This window comes from Electrophorus electricus, chromosome 4, assembly GCF_013358815.1.
Source record: "Electrophorus electricus isolate fEleEle1 chromosome 4, fEleEle1.pri, whole genome shotgun sequence".
NCBI classification, from domain to species: domain Eukaryota; kingdom Metazoa; phylum Chordata; class Actinopteri; order Gymnotiformes; family Gymnotidae; genus Electrophorus; species Electrophorus electricus.
The window spans coordinates 9,931,477-9,941,528 of NC_049538.1; positions in this window are offsets into that span (position 1 = coordinate 9,931,477).

Below are 10,052 nucleotides of genomic sequence, written 5' to 3' on the forward strand. Positions count from 1 at the left end.
TATTTTATTAAACATATTACCGTTTAAAGAAGTTTTATTCTTTGAGCGGAAACAATGTAGGAGCACCAGGCATCAAAACAAAAACTCATCATAGAAAACGCTTGTTGAGTTCTCACCTGGGAGACATTTCACCATGTATCAATATGCTATTCATTAAACCGATGTGATGTCTGTTTCTCTGGAGTTCTACCATGTATGACCATGACATGTCACACTTCTACACGACCAAAGCTGGTTTGATCTAGTCCCTCTCATTGTCCAGCTTCACTGCAACACTCGTAGCGGTCTGTCTTTCTTTGCACCTTGCATTGTAAGTTTGGTTGTATGTCTCTCTGGTTCTGTCATTGTTCTGCCGCAGCTTCTGAAGGTCTGCCTGTGCAGACTGTACGTTAGCCTCCAGCGAAGGAAGCGTAGAATGGATTTGTCTGCTCAACATTAGCTCCGCTGGACTCACGCCGTCTGCCTGTAAGGGAGTTGCTCGGTAGGACAATGGTGAGAAAAAAGGGTCAGATTGTCTCAGGACCCATTTAGCTGTTTGGTGTACATGAAATTACACAGTTTGGAAAACTGAACAAAAGCTTCCCCTGGGGTCTAGTATCTTTAATCAGTTCATTTGGGCAAATATGTTCTTCAGCTATTGCCGTATGTGCAGACCTATTAGTGAAGTGGGCTTTTTCTACGTATCTTGGAAAATAGTCCATGACTGCTAAGTAGTTCTCTTTGTTTGACTGGCAAACATTCGCTTCTTTCCCACTGGCAGCTGGGAAGTTGTGTGAGAGGTTCTCTCCCCTTCATCTCCGAGCATTCTCTGCGAGTGCTGACTGTTTCTTGAAGGTTTTTGCATATTCCTGTTTGTCCATGTCAAACTTGGTGGGCGTGGCGGACCATACCTCTTAAAGAGCATCTTCATAAGCCTCAAGCTCACTGCGCGACCGTGCCTGGATAGGGTGTCTACAATCACAAGCTGCTTTCCCGGAATATACTTGGCAGAAGGGTTATAGCGCGTATGAAATAACATAGGCAGTAACATGCCTCACATGAAGCAACAGTCTCTGACATCTCACTGGAACAGAGTCTAGGTCTCTGCGGTTAATGAGGGGTTTGTGATTGCTCTGTAATATGAATCTAGACCATACAAGTATCTTGTAAATTTTTCACATGCGCAGATGGCAGGAAGACATTCTTTATCTATTTGAACATTTCTGCACCAGTCAGTATTCTCCAGCAGTGATTCTGGTCTTAATTATTGTGACGTGAGGAGGCTTTAGCAGGATGTGGGGACGAGGCACGATGAAACAGACGTTTTATTTTAACATGCAACACTTAATACATATGACATAGCTCGTAGGCTATATTCTCATCAAACACCAACAAACTTACTACGACACGAGACATATATACACTCAAGACGATTACACATAATACGGAACAGGTGGACGACATGAGAGGGCATGGCAACACATACACACACACACACACACACACACACACACACACACACACACACGACGTTTGAGGAGGTGGGCAGGGCCGTAATGTGACAATTATCCATCATGTGTCTGCAATAAAACCCCATGCAGCCCATATGTACTGCCATCAGCACTGACAATAATATGTTGATTTACATCAAGGCATTCTAACAGAGGGACCTCTGTAGCTAGATGCTTTACCATCTTACTCTCTTCCTCCTGTGCCAAGCCCACATTACCTCAGCTGTAAGCAGGTCAGTTAAGAGTTTGGTGACCTGCCTAAGGAGAGAATCATGCCCATGCGCTTCTGACCTCATGCACGTCGTTGGTTGGTTGTAGCTCAGTGATAACTTGGACTTTGGTCTCGTCTGGGTGAATTATATGTTCTTCAATGCAGTGTCACAAGTAGCCACTGGCACAGAAGGCCCTTGTCATGGTTTAGGTTTAACCACGCTTTCCTCAGTGTTTCTAGAATATTCTGAAGCCTCACCTCACCTCTCGTCCATGTACACAGCTACACCTTCTATGTCCTTCAGAAGTTCTTTTATGTCACGCTGGAAGATCCCAAACAATGGTCTACAAAACACATACTGTAATGAAACACTAGTGGGACGGGATCCACACACAAGGCATACAGAGAGTGAATGGAACCAAAACTCCAAAAGATGGAAACCCTGAGAACAGGCTAAGGTCAGAACCATAGTAAGACAGAGAATGAGCAAAAGTACCAAAACACTGTTCCAAAAATCTTGAAAAAACAAAGCAGGTCCAGGTACAATCAGGAATCATCAGCACTAAGGAACTTTACTGGATGGCTCGTATGCCTTCACAATGATACTTCCCAATGAGACAAAGGAAAACCAGGTTTATATGGGGAAGTAAACATTGAGGAAACAAGTGAGTATGATTAACATGCAAGCAAGGCTAATCACCATAGGTGTGGTGACTGGCAGGCACAGATGGGGGACTCGAGGATACAGACCTTCTAAATGGTATCATAAATGTCAATTGGGCACTCTGTGTGTCCCTGTAACTGCCAGAAACCACTACCTGCAACCACTAGTTGCAACCAGCAACTGTTTTTTTAGCTCAGGAAAATGTCGAGTCATCAAAGGCAGCATATATCTTGCTTCACTGCTTTGTTTAGACTCTTCACATGTATGCATATTTTAGGCAGTTCCTTTCTTTGCTTTTGGTTCCAGTACCACTGATGCACTCTGTAGGCTCTTTAATTTCACTGATTATGTTTCTGAAGTCTAATTCTTCTTCAGAGGGCATGTGCAGTGACACACCCATCTCTGTTTGAGACTGCACCTTCCTACAGTGATATTTTTACCAGTTTTATCACCAAGACTACTACTCCTGTTGAGCAAGACATTTTCCTTTGCTCTGAGCTTTTATTTCATCTGTCCACTTAACCAGGCCCATTACCACAGCTACATGTTCCCCCAGGAGGTGACTGCCATCCACAGATTACATTTACTTTGAACCTGAACTGTCTCGGGTTTCTCCGGCTGTTGGCTATAAATTGAGCCAAAAAACTTTATCCTGAGTTTTCTCACAACCTTCTTCAGTACAGGATAATCTTCAGTCAAGACCTTTCTGATATAACACGTACATCAGCCCCGGTATCAGTTTTAAAGTTCATGAGGACTTTAAAGTGTTGGTACTTTTACTGTCCATGTAACACTGGAATCATTTAGTCAATCTTGCCAAGATATGGATCCTGGTGCATTGACAACATTAGATTATGGTTAGGGTTAGGGTTAGGGTTAGCGTTAAGGTTAGAGTTAAGGTTAGGGTTAGGATTAGGTTATCGTATTGTCTCTAACCCACACATGGACCTCACTGGGTTAGGGTTAGGGTTGCTGGTAGGATTAACAGCCATTGTATTGTCTCTAGGGTTAGGATTATGAATAAGGTTAGTGGTAGGGTTAGAATTAAGGTTAGGGTTAGGGTTAGTGGTAGGGTTAACGTTAAGATTTGGGTTAGGGCTAGGGTTAATACCCATCATATTATCTCTAGAGTTAGGGTTAGGCTTAGGGTTAACTCCCATTGTATTGTCTCTAGGGTTAGGGTTAGGATTAGAGTTAGGGTTAGGGTTAACATGCATTGTATTGTCTGTAGGGTTAGGGTTAGGGTTAGTGTTAACACCTATCATATTGTCCCTAGGGTTGGGGATAGGATTAGGATTAGGGTTAGCGTTAATGCTAGGGTTAGGGTTAGGGTTAGTGTTAACACCTATCATATTGTCCCTAGGGTTGTGGATAGGATTAGGATTAGGGTTAGCGTTAATGCTAGGGTTAGGGTTAGTGTTAACACCTATCATATTGTCCCTAGGGTTGGGGATAGGATTAGGATTAGGGTTAGTGTTAATGCTAGGGTTAGGGTTAGGGTTAGTGTTAACACCTATCATATTGTCCCTAGGGTTGGGGATAGGATTAGGATTAGGGTTAGCGTTAATGCTAGGGTTAGGGTTAGTGTTAACACCTATCATATTGTCCCTAGGGTTGGGGATAGGATTAGGATTAGGGTTAGCGTTAATGCTAGGGTTAGGGTTAGTGTTAACACCTATCATATTGTCCCTAGGGTTGGGGATAGGATTAGGATTAGGGTTAGTGTTAATGCTAGGGTTAGGGTTAGGGTTAGTGTTAACACCTATCATATTGTCCCTAGGGTTGGGGATAGGATTAGGATTAGGGTTAGCGTTAATGCTAGGGTTAGGGTTAGTGTTAACACCTATCATATTGTCCCTAGGGTTGGGGATAGGATTAGGATTAGGGTTAGCGTTAATGCTAGGGTTAGGGTTAGTGTTAACACCTATCATATTGTCCCTAGGGTGGGGATAGGATTAGGATTAGGGTTAGCGTTAATGCTAGGGTTAGGGTTAGTGTTAACACCTATCATATTGTCCCTAGGGTTGGGGATAGGATTAGGATTAGGGTTAGCGTTAATGCTAGGGTTAGGGTTAGTGTTAACACCTATCATATTGTCCCTAGGGTTGGGGATAGGATTAGGATTAGGGTTAGCGTTAATGCTAGGGTTAGGGTTAGTGTTAACACCTATCATATTGTCCCTAGGGTTGGGGATAGGATTAGGATTAGGGTTAGCGTTAATGCTAGGGTTAGGGTTAGGGTTAGTGTTAACACCTATCATATTGTCCCTAGGGTTGGGGATAGGATTAGGATTAGGGTTAGTGTTAATGCTAGGGTTAGGGTTAGTGTTAACACCTATCATATTGTCCCTAGGGTTGGGGATAGGATTAGGATTAGGGTTAGCGTTAATGCTAGGGTTAGGGTTAATGTTAACACCTATCATATTGTCCCTAGGGTTGGGGATAGGATTAGGATTAGGGTTAGCGTTAATGCTAGGGTTAGGGTTAGTGTTAACACCTATCATATTGTCCCTAGGGTTGTGGATAGGATTAGGATTAGGGTTAGCGTTAATGCTAGGGTTAGGGTTAGTGTTAACACCTATCATATTGTCCCTAGGGTTGGGGATAGGATTAGGATTAGGGTTAGCGTTAATGCTAGGGTTAGGGTTAATGTTAACACCTATCATATTGTCCCTAGGGTTGGGGATAGGATTAGGATTAGGGTTAGCGTTAATGCTAGGGTTAGGGTTAGTGTTAACACCTATCATATTGTCCCTAGGGTTGGGGATAGGATTAGGATTAGGGTTAGCGTTAATGCTAGGGTTAGGGTTAGTGTTAACACCTATCATATTGTCCCTAGGGTTGGGGATAGGATTAGGATTAGGGTTAGCGTTAATGCTAGGGTTAGGGTTAGTGTTAACACCTATCATATTGTCCCTAGGGTTGGGGATAGGATTAGGATTAGGGTTAGCGTTAATGCTAGGGTTAGGGTTAGGGTTAGTGTTAACACCTATCATATTGTCCCTAGGGTTGGGGATAGGATTAGGATTAGGGTTAGCGTTAATGCTAGGGTTAGGGTTAGGGTTAGTGTTAACACCTATCATATTGTCCCTAGGGTTGGGGATAGGATTAGGATTAGGGTTAGCGTTAATGCTAGGGTTAGGGTTAGGGTTAGTAATAACACCTATCATATTGTCCCTAGGGTTGGGGATAGGATTAGGATTAGGGTTAGCGTTAATGCTAGGGTTAGGGTTAGGGTTAGTGTTAACACCTATCATATTGTCCCTAGGGTTGGGGATAGGATTAGGATTAGGGTTAGCGTTAATGCTAGGGTTAGGGTTAGGGTTAGAATTAACACGCATTGTATTGCCTCTAATCCACCCATGAACGAGCAGCAGAGTGTTCCGTTGTTTTGCGCTGCAGGGCTTCAGTCTCTTTGGCATGTGGTTTCATGCATCTGTAACAATTCTTTCCTTTTCTTTTCCAGGGTTTTGTTGGTTGCACATTTCTCCCGTTCTACTGAACATGGTTGCACTCTTTCTTCACTGCATATGCTTGGCAGCTTCGTTGAGCTATGTGCTGCTCACTGATATGTGTCACATTAACTCTACTTCTACTTCTGCTTAAATCTGGTGTTAATGGTAGACAGTTGTCATGTGTTAAATGTTGTGTTAATAGAAGCTTTTCAGACAGTTCTTTATCTACAATGCCAGTTACTAATTGGTCACAGATGTTTGTGTTCTTGGCTTCAGCAAAGGAGCATGTATCTGACAGCTTATCTGACTTCTGTTGTACTCCTCGGTGCTTTCACTTGGCTTCTGTACTCACTGGTGAAAGTGGGCTCATTCATTGATGATGTTAACTTTCGGTACAAAGTAGTTGTCCAAATTGACCAACACTCATAATCTTTCTCATCCTCCCTTCAGCAAAACTAAAGGTCTTAGAGACTTGCTTGTTCACTCCCCAATGAATAGAGCAGAATACAAACCTGTTTCCCTCCTCCTTCTTATTTAATGACTTTAGTTGCTATCCCATAGCTCTGAGAAGGTTTCAGGTGTTCTGGCCACAGTTGCAGGTGAAAGAAACGTAACTTTTCTGGAGGTGGAAACTTTGCAGTCGCCTTTTATCTTCTGACACCATAAAAGGAAACACCCATCATATTATGGTTTAAAGTAGTTTTATTCTTTGAGCAGATCCAATGTGTGCTCACCAGTCTTCAAAACTACAACTCTATTAGTGTTCAAGAGCTCTCATGTGGGAGATGCCTGTCCATTTATCAATGTGCTCTAACAAAATGTTGCCATGACAACACATTGCCCCTCACCTGTCACATGTTCTTTTCCGCACCCTGGTAGATCCGAGTGTGTACATACACTCTATCCCTTTTGTCTCTATCCAGCATTTACTATCTGCCTTTGGTGAACACAGTTCTCCCATGTTATGCTCTGCTTTTCAGTTGTATGGGTTTGTTCGTAGGGTATTAGGATGTGTTAGGGCAGGGAATTTCAACCTTTTTGAAACTGTGACACCCCCCCCCCCCCCCCCCCATAAAGCACTGAGCAATTGGCATGCGACTATCACACTTGACAAACTCAGTAATAACTAACGTTGTTCACATTATACACAAATGCAGGTCAATGGATTTCATTTTAATTACAAAAGAAAAAAAAAAGATTTATTTTCATGGTTATCCCTACTCTTAAATTTTGCTAGCCATCGTTCCATTTTGAAGATTGCACGTGAACAGGATGTAGCTAGATGGGCCACCTGCGTAGTTAAGGAGACGATAAGCAAGCATTCCCGCTCCAGACGACATTCTAGCACCCTCTAGTGAGCACATAATGAATGGCAGAACAGTTTCACTGCTGTTTAAATATTTGCGTGTTGAGCATTTCATCCAAAAACCTCATTATCCTGCCCTCCTCTTGCCAGTTCTCGAGACTCTCCCATAGGACTGAAAGCCCCGGTGCTAGGGTTGGGTTCTTTTGATATTGCCATGTCTTTGTATACAGGGCCTTGTTTATTCTTATGGATTAGCATTCCTCTTTTTTTGTGTCGGTTCCATGTGCCACCTCCTCTGTCCTTGGATATGGAAGGAAAAGAAGTGCACCTACACATGTATCCTGCTTCTGCACATTTGCCACCTGCCCTGAACTTACATGCCAAGTCATCTTGGGAATCTTTGATGAAGAGGTGTATTAAGAGTCCTTGTAGCCCTGGACCATGAAAGTGTACATTTCTATTAAATATGGGTCATCCACTGTGTAATGATAGACGTGAATGGAGGGCTTCCAGAGAGAGAGAGGGAGGGAGTCAATTTCATTCTCGCTGAAGGTTTTTTTCTTTCGTGGTTGGCTGCTGGTTTTACTCCATAGGAGTCTCACTACTTTTCATTCTGGATTTACGTCTGGTTAGAAAATAGACTGTTTTTTCTATCGTTTAAGGGGTGGATTTGCGAGACAGATGCCCAGGTTTAGAGGTGCTTTAGAGAGAGCTGTTTGGCGCGGTGTTGACTGTGGTCACAGACCTCCACATCTCGGCAGATGGCTGTGTGAATTCCTGCAGAATTTGGGATTACAACCGTTGCTCCAGTGCGATTGCCTTAATCGCCCTGTCAGTGTGCAGATTTAAAGCCTCAATCGGGAATTAGTGCAACATCACACCCGCTAAACTGCACTGTGTGCGTATATACACTTTCTGTGTGCAGTTAGGAGTCAGTTCCCAGCTAGAACTTTTACTGTGCTGTATTCATGAATAGAAAGATGGCTTTCTCTTTATGCGTTACTCTGTACCTTCTGGATAGGCAGTCGTATTTTGTATGATGATTAACAAATTACCAGCATTTGAAAAATGCTGACCTCTGGCTTGGGTAAGATTGAGGATATTATGGAAATGAGGCATGGAAGATCTGGAAAGATGTGACTGCCTGGTGCCCATGTGCTGATTTTGGTCCATCATCTGTTATCTAAATCCAAGTTTCTTCCGCATCCGAGATACATTCAAACTGGTTCCAGGTCAGTGATTAATTGTATCAGAAGCAGGGAAACGATTCAGTGTGTTAGTGTGTGTGTTTGTCTGTGTGTGGACCACAGGCCCAGCACAGACCAAACTTTGTCACAGAGAGGAAGTGAAGGTTTCCCCAGCCCTGCTCTGAGGTTAACCTGCCAGTTTAAACCCTTCACCCATACAGCCAGCATCTCCTCACCATTAGATACAGTGGTGCTGAGCACAGGCATTACAGCTGAGTCACTACAGCACAGTGTACTGGCTAAAGTGTTTCACAAAGTTTGCACAGAAGTGAGTAGAGGAGAGGCATTTCAAACTCTGATGCAGACAGCGGGAAAAGCTTCTTTACAGACTAAATGTAATGGTGCGCCCCCCTAACCACAAATCATGTGGTATGGCCTGCTGACTCTTCTCTCTGGAACTGCCCCCTTGTTTGTAGCCACGCCTCCTTGTTTCACCTGCACCTTTCACACACATCACTCATGTTTGTATTTAAACCCCTGTGGTAGTAACATTAGTTGTGAGTCATTTTTAGTGTTGGTGTTCATGTGAATATTTCTGTTTATCGTTCATGGTTTATATCACACTGCACTGGTTTGCTATGTTTGAGTGCTGTTAACATTTGTTGTTTATCCATGTTTGGTCTCTTGTTAATAAATGTTTAAACACTTGTGTATCCTGTGCTTTGCCCTGCGGCACTTGGGCCGTCACACTAAAGAACACCAGGGCAGTGTGTGAGCATGTACTGGGGATATGATGCAACATGATGTAATAATATCATGATATAATAATATTATGCTGTAATAATATCATAATATAATAATGTTATGTAATAATATCAGGATGTAACAATATCATGATGTAATAATATCAGGATGTAACAATATCATGATGTAATAATATCACGTAGTAACAATATCATGATGGAATAATATCACGTAGTAACAATATCATGATGTAATATCACAATGTAACAATATCATGATGTAATAATATCATAATGTAATAGGGTATTGAAACTTTGTATGTTCGCTTACATGGTCTCACAAATTTACAGTAATTAGAACAAAGCACATATGAACATGTAGGGTTAGTGCTTTGGTGCTCTGAGCTGTTCTGACATCATGTGAAAGCCAGAGTCTCACTTTCAATCATTCCTACAAACTCTTTGAGATGCCCTTGGCTTGCACACTGGTGTGGCAACCCTGTCTAATTGTCTAACTGTAGTTTGCTGACAGATAACATTTTATTTGAACAGGTTTCATTCAGAAACACTGGCCACTAAAACACTGTGTGAAAATCAGGCCCCAGCAAATTGTCCAAAATGCAACACATGCGCATGACCTGCTGTGTGACCTCCTGTGTGACCTCACATGCATGACCTTCTGCGTGACCTGCTGGCCCTGTACACTCTCTGCCATAAGGGGCTACACTTCAGCCTTTATACAGTGTGAAAGCCAGTTTTGCCAAGGGCCATCAGGCCAGTCTGTCAGGGTCTTTCTTTATTGACAGATGTATGTGCATAATAAACAATCCACCATGACCTTAGTGTTAAAAAGCAGAGAGCATTCTACAGGAAATGTTCTCCCTCTTTACCCTTGCATGCTATATCTCATCCCTTTCTCTCTCACTCTCTTTCTCTCTCATTCTTTCTGAACCTGTAAGGACCTAACTGTCTTAAGAAATACATTAAGCCTTTCTCC